This window comes from Hypanus sabinus, chromosome 17 (assembly GCF_030144855.1).
Source record: "Hypanus sabinus isolate sHypSab1 chromosome 17, sHypSab1.hap1, whole genome shotgun sequence".
Lineage (NCBI taxonomy): Eukaryota > Metazoa > Chordata > Chondrichthyes > Myliobatiformes > Dasyatidae > Hypanus > Hypanus sabinus.
In genome coordinates, this window is record NC_082722.1 from 23009985 (window position 1) to 23022752 (window position 12768).

Genomic DNA, 12768 nt, shown 5'->3' on the forward strand with positions numbered 1-12768 from the left:
GCATCCGCAATTTCCTGAGCCACCTCTTTTAGAACCCTCGGATGCACACCAACTGGACCCGGGGATTTATTAGCCTTCAGTCCTACCAGTCTACTCATCACAGTTTCTTTCCTAATGTCAATCTGTCTCAATTCCTCTGATATCTTATGACCCTGGCCCATCCATACATCTGGGAGATTGCTTGTGTCCTCCCTGGTGAAGACAGATCTAAAGTACGCATTAAATTCTGTTGCCATTTCCCTGTTTCCCATAACAATTTCTCCCAATTCATTCTTCAAGGGGCCAACATTGTTCTTAACTATCTTCTTTCTCTTCACATAGCTAAGAAAGCTTTTGCTATCCCCTTTTATATTCCTGGCTAGACTGAGCTCATACCTGATTTTTTCTCTCCGTATTGCTTTTTTAGTTAAGATCTGCTGCTCCTTAAAACTTTCCCAATCATCTGTATTCCCACTCATCTTCGCCCTGTCATACTTCTTTTTCTTTAATGCTATACAATCTCTGACTTCCTTTGTCAACCACTGTGGCCCCTTCCCCCTCTTTGAATCCTTCCTTCTCATTGGAATGAGCTGCATTTGCATCTTTTGCATTATGCCCAAGAATATCTGCCACTGCTGATCCACTGTCTTTCCTGCCAGGGCATCTGCCCATTTAACTGGCCAGCTCTTCCCTCATGGCTCCATAGTCTCCTTTATTTAATTGCAACACTGACACCTCTGATCTGCCCTTATCCCTCTCAAATTGTAGATAAAAACTTATCATGTTATGATCACTACTTCCTAATGGCTCCTTTACTTCAAGATCACTTATCAATTCCTGTTCATTACACATCACCAAGTCCAAAATAGCCTCGTTCCTGGTTGGCTCAAGCACAAGCTGTTCCAAAAATACATCCCTTAGACACTCCACAAACTCCCTATCCTGGGGTCCAGCACCTACCTGATTCTCCCAGTTCACCTGCATGTTGAAATCTCCCATAACGACTACATTACCTTTAGCACATGCCAATGTTAACTCCCTAATCAACTTGTACCCAATATCCACACTACTGTTTGGGGGCCTGTACACAACACCCATTAGGGTCTTTTTACCCTTGCTGTTCCTCAGCTCAATCCACACAGACTCTACTTCCCCTGTTCCCAAGTCACCTCTTGCTAAGGACTGAATCTCATTCCTTACCAACAGGGCCACCCCACCCCCTCTTCCCATATTTCTGTCTCTACGATAGCACGTATACCCTGGTACACTCAATTCCCAGGCCTGATCCCCTTGCAGCCATGTCTCCGTTATCCCAACAATATCGTAGTTCCCCATTTTCATCTGAGCTTCAAGCTCATCTGCCTTATTTCTGACACTACATGCATTCAAGTATAGAATTCTTAGCCCATTCCTCCTCTCTTTGCTTAAAAGACTGTCTACTGTACCTAACCCAGCTCCTTGAACTTCCATCGGGCTAATTGCACCCTGAATTTTGATGACCTTCTCAAGATCACCCAAACCTTCTACACATTTAACCCCATGCACCTTCTGACCAACCCTCTGGATCTGGATCCCTGCCCCCTGCACATCTAGTTTAAACCCCCCCGAGCAGCACTGGCAAACACTCCTGCAAGAATGCTAGTACCCCTCCGGTTCAGATGTAGACCGTCCCTTCGAAACAGATCCCAATGTCCCTGGAACAAAGACCAATTATCCAAAAACCTGAACCCTTCCTTCCTGCACCATGCTCTCAGCCTCGTATTAATGTGCATAATCATTCTATTCTTCGCCTCACTCGCACGTGGCACAGGTAGCAATCCCGAGATTGTCACCCTGGAGGTCCTGCCTTTCAGCTTCACTCCTAACTCCCTGAACTCTCTAAGCAGGACCCCCTCACTCACCTTACCTACATCGTTGGTCCCTACATGGACCACTACATCTGGGTTCATGCCCTCGTTCTCAAGAATAGCCTGCACCCGATCTGAGATGTCCCGGACCCTGGCACCAGGGAGGCAACATACCATCCGAGACTCCCGATCTGCCCCACAAAATCTCCTATCTGCCCCCCTAACTATAGAATCCCCTAAAACTATCGCTCTCTTCTCTTCCTTCCTCCCCTTTCTAGTTGGGGGTTCAACCTCTGTGCCAGAGGCAGGACCACTACAACTCATTCCTGGTAGGTCATCCCCATCAACAGTATCCAGTACGGTATACTTATTGTTAATGGGAATGGCCGCAGGGGTGCTCTGCTCTCTCTGCCTGCTCCCCCTGCCTCTCTGGACCGTCACCCATCTGCCTACTTCTTGGTTTTTTGGTGTGACTACCTCCTGATAACTCCTATCTATCTCTGCCTCTGGCTCCCGAATGATCCGTAGTTCATCCAGCTCCTGCTCCAACTCCCTAACTCGGGCTGATAGGAGCTGCAGCTGGACGCACCTTTTGCAGGTGTGGTCATCAGGGACAACTGTGTTGACCCTGACCTCCCACATACTGCATACGGAGCACACCACTGCTCTGACTGTCTCCCCCATACCTGAACTGGATTGATAGAATAAGTCTAAAAAGCACCTAGCGACCTTACCTTCTTCCCCTCAGCGAGCAATCACACAAGCTTACCGAAGTCCCCTTACGCCGAAGCCCACTTAGCCAAAGCCCAGGACTCTGCTTCCACGGACTCCGCTCAACCTGTTTAGTGTGAATCCCACTTCTCTCCCTGCTTCCTGGGTTTTCATTCCAGATAATTTGTTACGTGGTTAAGCAGGTTTGCACTGACAGTCAACAGCACAGTCCTCATGAGTGAACTTCCCTCGCTCCCCTCCTCTTCCTTTCTGACAAGAACAAGTGATTGGGCACGTGCTACTTCTGACTTCAGATGAAGTAAGTCTGCATGATACTCTTGTGTTGTCCTGTGAATGGAGCTCATTGAGACAAGAGCTGGGAGTGCAGCAACTGTCTGAATGCGACAGGTCCTTTGCATGCCAGCTCTGCAGCAACTGTCTGAATGCGACAGGTCCTTTGCATGCCAGCTCTGCAGCAACTGTCTGAATGCGACAGGCCCTTTGCGTGCCAGCTCTGCAGCAACTGTCTGAATGCGACAGGCCCTTTGCGTGCCAGTTCTGCAGCAACTGTCTGAATGCGACAGGCCCTTTGCGTGCCTGCTCTGCAGCAACTGTCTGAATGCGACAGGCCCTTTGCGTGCCAGCTCTGCAGCAACTGTCTGAATGCGACAGGCCCTTTGCGTGCCTGCTCTGCAGCAACTGTCTGAATGCGACAGGCCCTTTGCGTGCCAGCTCTGCAGCAACTGTCTGAATGCGACAGGCCCTTTGCGTGCCTGCTCTGCAGCAACTGTCTGAATGCGACAGGCCCTTTGCGTGCCTGCTCTGCAGCAACTGTCTGAATGCGACAGGCCCTTTGCGTGCCAGCTCTGCCAGAAAGGGTAGAGCTGCAGAGAGGAGAGGCCCTTATCCAGGTACACGCACAGCAAACATGAACAAGGCAAACTTTATCAGAAAAGACCAATATAACTGGAGCGAGGGTGCCAACCACTTACCTCAGCCACTTCATGCCGGAGCTGCTGACACATTAAATGACCGCACCCATTCTCCCAGATAAACTGCTTACAGATCACCTCTCCCTGCAGAAATATTTAACCACTTCTGATCAGGAGCCTTTTTGGCACTTCCCATTTTTGCGTCTGCTCTCTGCTTCCTGGTCAGTCAAGTGTGAAATACAGCTCAAGCAAATGATAAGGATTGCACTTACATAACATCTGTTTGAATATGTTATATTTAGGGTTAGGCCATACCACACAGGAACAGAATTAGGCCATTCAGCCCATCGAGTCTGCTCCACCATTCCATCATGGCTGATTTATTTTCTTTCTCAATTTCATTTTCCTGCCTTCTCTCCAAAATCTTTGATACCTTTACTAATCATGGAGGTGGGGGGGAGTTTCAATATGCAGATAGATTGGGAAAATCATGGGTGCTGGATTACGGGGGGGGGGTAATTTTCTAGAGTGCCTACAAGAAGGCTTTTAGAGCAACTCATGGTTGAGCCCGCTAGAGGATCAGCTATTCCTGACTGGCTGTTGTGTAAAATGAACTAGAACAGATTAGAGAGCTCAAGGTAAAACAATCCTGAAGGGCAAGTGATCATAATATGATCAAATTCACTTTGAAACTTGAGAAGGAGAAGCGAAAGTCAGATGTATCAGTATTACAGTGGGGTAAAAGGAATTCCAGAGGCATGAGACAGGAGTTGGTCAGAATTGACTGGAAAAGAACACTGGCAGGGGTGATGGCAGAACAGCAAATGGCTGGAATTTTTGGAAGATTCAGAAGGCCTAGGATATATACATCCCAAAGAAGTATTCTAGAAGAAAGATTACACAACCGTGGCTAACAAGAGACGTCAAAGTCAACATAAAAGCCAAAGGATAGAGCCAAGATCAGTGGGAAGTTAGAGGATTGGGAAGCTTTTAAAAAAGCAATAGAGGGTAACTAAAAAAAGCCATTAAGAAAGTAAAGATGGAATATAAAAGTAAGCTAGCCAATAATACTAAAGATGACAGCAAAAGTTTCTTCAGATACATAAAGAGTAAAAGAGAGGTGAGAGTGGATATCAGACGGCTGGAAAACAGTGCTGAAGAAGTAGTAATGGAGGACAACGGAATGGTGGATGAACTGAATAAGTACTCTGTATTGGTCTTCACTGTGGAAGACACTGTGGAAGTTCCAGTGTGTGAAGGTATCAGAACTAGAGAAGGTTCTTGGGAAACTGAAAAGTCTGAAGGTAGATAAGTCACCTGGATCAGTTGGTGTACACTCCAGAGTGCTGAATGAGGTGGCTGAAGAGATCATGGAGGCATTAGTAATGATCTTTCAAAAATCACTGGATTCTGGAATTGTTCTGGATGACTGGAAAAGTCGAAGTGTCCCACTCTTCAAGAGGGGAGAGAGGCAGAAGAAAGGAAACTACAGGCCAGCTAGTGGTTGGGAAGATGCTGGAGTTGATTATTAAGGATGAAGTCTCAGGGTACTTGGAGACACATGATAAAACAGGCTGAAGTCAGCATGGCTTCCTCAAGGGAAACTATGTTAGAATTCTTTGAAGGAGTAACAAGTAGGATAGACAAAGGTTAATGTTGTGTACTCAGGTTTTCAGAAGGACTTTGACTTGAGGCCACTTAACAAGCTATGAGCCCATAGTATTACAGGAAAAAGTTTAGTGTGGATAAAGCACTGGCTGGTTGACAGGAGAAAAGAGTGAGAATAAAGGGAGCCTTTTCTGGTTGGCTGCCAGTGACAAGTGGCGTTCCACAGGGGTCTGTGATGGGACCAATACTTTTTACTTTAAAAGTCAGTGATTTAGATGATGGAATTGATGGTTTTGTTGCAAAGTTTGCAGATGATACGAAGATGGGTGGAGGGGCAGGTAGTTTTGAGGAAGTAGAGAGGCTACAGAGGGACAGATTAGGAGAATAAGCAAAGAAATGGCAGATGGAATACAGTGTCAGGAAATGTATGATCCTCAACTTTGGTAGAAGCAATGAAAGGGTTGACAATTTTCTAAATGGAAAGAAAATACAAAATACCTGAGGTGCAAGGGGATTTAGGAGTCCTTGTGCAGGATTCCCAAAAGGTTAATTTGCAGGTTGAGTCTGTGTTGAGGAAGGCAAATGTGATGTTAGTATTCATTTCACGAGGACAGGAATATAAAAGCAAGGATGTAATGCTGAGACTTTATAAAGCACTGGTGAGTCCTCACTTGGAGTACATGAGCAGGTTTGGGCCCCTTATCTTAGAAAGGATGTGCTGAAACTGGAGAGGGTTGAAAGGAGGTTCACGAAAATGATTCCAGGATTAAATGGCTTGTCACATGAAGAACGTTTGATGGCTCTGGGCCCATATTCACTAGAATTCAGAATAATGAGGGGTGACCACATTGAAACCTATCAAGTGGTGAAAGGCCGAGATAGAGTGGATGTGAAGAGGGTGTTTCTTATGGTGGAAGAGCCTAAGACCAGAGGTCACAGTCTCAGAATAGAGAGGTTTTGTTTTAGGATGGAAATGAGGAGGAATTTCTTTTGCCAGAGAGTGGTGAACCTGTATTCTTTGCCACAGGCAGCTGTGTATTTAAAGTGGAATTTAATACATGCCTGATTGGTCAGGGCATAAAAGAATACAGGGAGAAGGCAGGAGATTGGGGCTGACAGGAAAATATATATTTATTGTGTCTTTTATTGTGTTTTTTTGTGCTGCATCGGATCTAGAGTAACAGATATTTTGTTTTGCTGGCAAGTCACGGCGATCTTTTACAGGCAGTAAACTAAACTCCTAACTTTTCTATTAATTATACTTGTTCTGGATTGTGATCACTGCATCTGCAGCCTGTAATTTCTCTTTAGAAATTGTGATTTTGAACCGTTTGTACAACCTGCAATTTTTGCAGTATCTTGACTGAGTCAGCGAACTGAACTCTTGAGAATGCAGGTCTGGTTGTGGCAGTGTTGTTGGAGTGGACCTGGGGCCAGATTGAAACTTCAGGCTGGATCAAAACGGTGGGGCTCAGGCCTTAGAGAAAGGCTTCAGCCCGAAATGTCGACTGTTTGTTCATCTCCATGGATACTGCCTGACCTGCTGAGTTACCCCAGTGTTTTGTGTGTTACTTAGGGTTTTCAACATCTGCAGAATTTCTCATATTTATGAACCGATGTTTAGTCGATTTAAGCACAGGACCAGATTAAAAAGATCAAGGTGTTGATCTGAGGGTGAAGGACAAACCTGTGTTCAGCTCACTACACCGAGAGGCCTTATTGCCTCAGCGATGAACTGGCTCTGTTGAGTGTGGCCTGCAGGCTTAGGGCTTTAAAACACCAACTAACTCAATTGTATTTTTTTACAAAATTCCTTTATTACAAATGTCAGTGCTAAACAATATATACAAAACAGTGACTAACACAATTACTTCAATACATACAGACAATACGCATTAAACCAAAATGTTCCCATCTCTATCAACGATGGCATTTACACCCCGCGAAGTCCAATGGTCCCGAAACATCTCCAAGGTCGCCATGGACTGTGCATGTTCCTTTTCAATATTCACCCGAGCACGAACATACCCTGTAAACATTGCCAGGCAGTCTGCCTGGGCAGATCCTCCCACCACCCGTTTCCAAGACCCTCGGATGGCTGATTTCACCAGCCCCAAGAGCAAGTTAACAAGGACATCCTCATCCCTCCATGCCACCATCCTTACTGGATGACCGTATATAAATAGGGTGGGGCTAAAATGCAACCAGAAGGCGAGAAGCAGCCCACGCAAATATGCAAAAAGGGGCTGCAGCACACTATAGGTACATGTGATACACGGTCTCTTTCAGCCCACGGAAGAGACATGCGGGTGGGAGATCCATGTAACTTTGCTGAGTGTGGCCCGCAGCCATCGGGCTCTAGAACAGGCTATAGGGTCAAACTGACTCTGCTGAGTGTGGCCTGCAGCTGTAGGATTCTAGAACAGGCATCAAACTGACTCTGCTGAGTGTGGCCTGCAGCTGTAGGATTCTAGAACAGACATCAAACTGACTCTGCTGAGTGTGGCCTGCAGCCATAGGATTCTAGAACAGGGATCAAACTGACTCTGCTGAGTGTGGCCTGCAGCTGTCAGCTCTAGAACAGGCATCAAACTGACTCTGCTGAGTGTGGCCTGCAGCCATCAGGTTCTAGAACAGGCATCAAACTGACTCTGCTGAGTGTGGCCTGCAGCCATTGGGCTCTAGAACAAGCTGTAGGGTCAAACTGACTCTGCTGAGTGTAGCCTGCAGCCATCAGGTTCTAGAACAGGCATCAAACTGACTCTGCTGAGTGTGGCCTGCAGCCATAGGATTCTAGAACAGGCATCAAACTGACTCTGCTGAGTGTGGCCTGCAGCCATCGGGTTCTAGAACAGGCATCAAACTGACTCTGCTGAGTGTGGCCTGCAGCCATCAGGCTCTAGAACAAGCTGTAGGGTCAAACTGACTCTGCTGAGTGTAGCCTGCAGCCGTAGGATTCTAGAACAGGCATCAAACTGACTTTGCTGAGTGTGGCCTGCAGCTATAGGATTCTAGAACAGGCATCAAACTGACTCTGCTGAGTGTGGCCTGCAGCCATCGGGCTCTAGAACAGCCATCAAACTGACTTTGCTGAGTGTGGCCTGCAGCCATCGGGCTCTAGAACAGGCATCAAACTGACTTTGCTGAGTGTGGCCTGCAGCCGTCGGGCACTAGAACAGGCATCAAACTGACTCTGCTGAGTGTGGCCTGCAGTCATAGGGTTCTAGAACAGGCTGTAGGGTCAAACTGGCTGTGTTGAGTGTGGCCTGCAGCCACAGGGTTCTAGAACAGGCTGTAGGGTCAAACTGGCTGTGTTGAGTGTGGCCTGCAGCTGTCAGCTCTAGAACAGGCTGTATCATCAAACTGGCTTTGGATTGAATTTTGGGAGCTCTGCGGTTCATGTTATTTACTTACTTAATTGCTTTTATTTTGCACATTGGATGTTTGAAGGTCTTTGTTCATGGCTTTTTTTTGTGTGAGATCTATTTTCAAAATCTGATAGTCAATGAGCTCCCTCTCCCCACCCCCCCCCCCCCATTCTTTTAAACTCCAGCAAGTACGGGCTCAGAGCCATCAAATTCTCCGCAAGCATTAACCCTTTCATTCCTGGGATCATTCGCGTGAACTCCTCAGGACCCTCTCCAATGCCAGCAGATCTTTTCATAGATATGGGGCCCAAAACTACTCATAATAGTTCAAGTGTGGTATAATCTATGCCTTATAAAGTTTTATAAAGACTCAAGTGTAGGTAGAAAAGAAATGTTTCTGCTGGTGACCGGATTTAAGACAATTGGAAAAACAACTCAGAAAAACAGAGAGGCTTGTTCTATGCAGCTGGTTATTGTTTCTTATTTCTGCAGAATAAGGGGAAAAGTATAATGGGAATTCTGCCATCTGAGTTGGCAGGAACATGAAAGGGTGAATGGCCTCACTCTCACTGTAAGTATAGGTGCAACAAAGATCAACACAGCATTTGCATTCTTAACTGTTTGTTGCACTTGCATATTTGCTTTTAGTGACCTGTGTACAAGGACACCCAATCTCATTGTACATCAGCATTTCCCAATCTACAACCAATACACTGCCTTTTTGTTTCTCCCTACCAAAGTAGATAGTGACTAATTTATCCCCTTTATATGGCATCAGCCATGGACTTGCCCAATGATTCAACTTGTCAAAATCACCTGAAAGATTTTCCTGTAAAGAGTCGGCAGTTAATACCCTGGTCAAATGGAATCCAATAACAAAGCAACAACTTATAAACTCAAGAGATCCTGCAGATGAGGGAAATCCTCAGCTACAAACACAGAGTGCTAGAGGAACTCAACAGGTCAGGCAGGATCTGTGGAGAGAATGAACAGTTGACAACTGACCGACAAGACTGTTCATTAAGGAGGGGAACAAAAACCATTCACAGGACCCTTGACAAGGTCCCACTCGTGCCTCATTCTGTTGCAGTAAGATTTCCCCACTGTTAGATTCCAGATACCTGGAAGTATTCCATTAGCCTTTCCTATCATCCACTACTCCAATCTGCTGGCGTATCTGATGCACCATCAATAACTCACACTGAGACGTAGGCGAGATATCGGCTTTTATTGACTGGAAGAAGGAACCAGGAGTGAGTGTCTATCATACAAGGTCTTGGAGACTGAGGCCGAGCACCAGGCCGCAGATCTCCTTTATACAGGGGCCTGTGGGAGGAGCCACAGGAGCAGTCAGCAGGGGCGTGTCCCGACAGGCACATAGTTCACCACAGTATCACACTTCGGGAAAAGCTCTGATTCAAGCAATAGAGCAAAGCCAATAAGACAAACTGGCGCCACCTGATCTTTATCAAAAAGAATTCTGTTCTTCTGCACTGGAACATTCCTTGTATGATTTCAGTGAAACCTTGAAGCATAAAATTGAAGTAAACATTTTTGACTATTTCTCTATTCGCACACATAGTTACAGAGACCAAATTGCAAACAAATACACTTCACACTTACTGACTCTGATCTTTCCAGTACACTGAAAAACAGTTGCACCATTAACTGTTACAGTCATTAAGGCAAAGGATGTTGGGAATGGTGAGGGTGTAGTGCCATGGGTAGGATGTGGTACAGGTGGAAGGAATGCGGGGTTGGGGGGTGGCGCGAGTGCAGACACACCCAGTCCTGAGACATCAGGCAAGGTCATTAGATTCCTAACAACTGGTTTGTTGATCATTATAGAATAATGATCTGTGATACTTCCTGCTCCCTCCCCTCTCCTTTCCCCTTTTCCCAACCAAGATTCTCCTCTTCCTGCCCCCTTCCCACTCTCAGTCCACTTCAGAATCAGAATCAGCATTATCATCACACACACGTGTCATGAGATTACAGTGCAACAGATAAAATGACTACAGTACCGTGCAAAATCTTAGACCCTAGCGATATAAACATGCCCAAGAGCTTTGCACAGGACTATTGATTTCTAATCTGTAAGAGATTCAAGGGTCATGGGAAAGGGTCAGGAAAATGGACTTCAGAAATGTGATCAGCTGAGATACTATTGAATGCTGGAGTAGATCTGAGGGGAGAGACAGCCTATTCCTGTTTCTGTTTATGGTCCAAGGCCTAGATCTAGCTCTCAGACCGGGTATTTAGGCAAAAATCTAGCCTAACCAATCAGAGGAAGCGTTGTACTGTACACCTGGACGTGCCTTTTCCAGATGAGGTACTTGAAAGTCTGCATTTCTGTTCCATGTTACTGGCTTTGCTTTCAAGATAACATTGTCTAACGACATTGACTGATCTCGGGTTTGAGAGCTGCAGTTGCTCAAGCATCCGAGTGTTAGCCTTCTGGTAAACTTGAGGGAGATCCAGGAAGCTATGACAGGAGAGAAACGGAAATGTCAGAAAATCTCCTTTGTCCCATGCTCATGGTGCAGTATTCTTTGGGAACTGGTGTAGGCATCAGGTCAGGTGTTGGAGAGGGTTCCATGTTGTCCGTGCAGCCTCCTCTATGTTCCTCGTGAATGGTCGGATCTCTGAGGGAGAGAGCAATACCTCCTCCAAAATACATCCAGCTGTCGCTAGACCACTACAATAAAATTCAAGTGCAGGCCGGTGCAAATTCATTCCCTTGGGGTCCACCTCCATAGATAGACCTCCACCTTTGTGCAGCACGAATTGGTAGGTTTGATCAGAGGGTGCATGGTCTGTTGGTCTTCATTTGTTGCAGGTTGATTTCAGGAGCCGTGAGGTAATGTTGCGGCTCTATAAAACTCTGCTTAGACCAAACTTGGAGTCTTGTGTTCAGTTCTGGTCACCTCATTATAGAGAGGATGTGGAAGCTTTAGTAATCAGAATCTGATTTAATGTCACTGGCGCTTGAGCTCCCCACACAAGCCCAAAAAGCTCATTACAGTATCCCCTGTAACGTAGCAGTACATTGCAAAACATAAGTAGTGCAAAAAAGAGGGAAAAAATAGTGACATGTTATTCATGGATTTATTTTTCAGTTAGAATTCTGAGGGCAGAGTGGGAGAAGCTTCGCCTGAAACATTGAGCGTGTGCCTTCAGACGCTTGGACTTGAACTTTAATGGTAGCAATGAGCAGAGGCCATGTCCTGGGAGATGGAGGTCCTTAAAGATGGAATCTGCATTTTTGATGTATCGTCTTTTGAAGGTGTCCATGATGGGGCTGGCTGAGTTTACAAATTCCTACAGTTTTTTTAAAATCCTGTGCAGAGCCCCCCCATCCCTGCCCCCGCATACGAGACAGTGATGCAACCAGTTAGGATGCTCTGCACGGTACATCAGCAGAAATTTGGCTAGGCACAGCTCAAATGTCATCTCTAAATTTGCCAATGGCACGACTTTCATTGGCAGAATTTCAGAAGGTGATGAGGAGGCGTACAGGAGTGAGATACAAATTCTCCTCAAACTCCTAGTGAAATCTAACATCTATATGGCATCTTTGTAAATGATTGAGTATGTTGGGCCCAGGATAGATCTTCAGAAATGTTGACAACCAGTAACAAAGCTGATCATCCTTTCCACGGCTGTGTTGACAAAACTGTGGGCTAAAGGGCCTGTAATGGTCTATGTTCTAAAATGCTTTTTGCAAATGCTATAATCTTTATTTACATGTAACATATTATAGATAGGAAACTCACATTTTCAGCAGGGTTCAGTGGCTAGAGTAATGTCACCTGTCCCATCAGATACTATCCTAAGCAGGAGGAGATAATGGAGAACAAAAAGGCATGCTGAAAGAAGGTCCCTTTCTGACAAATGGGCAATCTCAACCGAGAACATAGCCGGGAATCCCAAGCCTATCAAAATAAACTTAACAAATTTGAACAGAAAGCACCAGGAGACCGCATTATGAACAGCAAGTTGCTTGAGAAAAAACACAAGAAACTCTGAACAATTAACGACTCTCAATAAACAGCAATTAAACAATTCGGGTGCTCAAAAACTTTGGAGTCCAATGCCCTCCAGCTCCTCACACAAGCCCAAAAAGCTCATTACAGTACCCCCATTCCTCTGTCCAGCACCTGACTGCCCAGGGAGACCTGAAAACTCAAAAAAGACCTGGTGAATTCAAGACAGACTTGGGAACCTTGAGATAGGGAGAACATTGAAAAAAACCTTGGAAACAGCAAATAAACTTTAAGTGAACCTCAGAAATTCTGAGAACCTTGAGAATGGAGATGCTTA

General features: G+C 45.7%; 1 protein-coding gene across 2 annotated transcripts in view; it reads right to left on the reverse strand.

Moving 5' to 3' along the window:
- Positions 1-3607, reverse strand: part of ano10b (anoctamin 10b) — a 48665-nt gene extending 45058 nt beyond the window's left edge. For both annotated transcript variants that reach the window (XM_059992656.1, XM_059992655.1), the window contains exon 1: positions 3530-3607. The gene's annotated coding sequence lies outside the window, so the exon portion shown is untranslated. The remainder of the gene's footprint in view (positions 1-3529) is intronic.
- Between the last annotated feature and the right edge of the window lie 9161 nt (positions 3608-12768).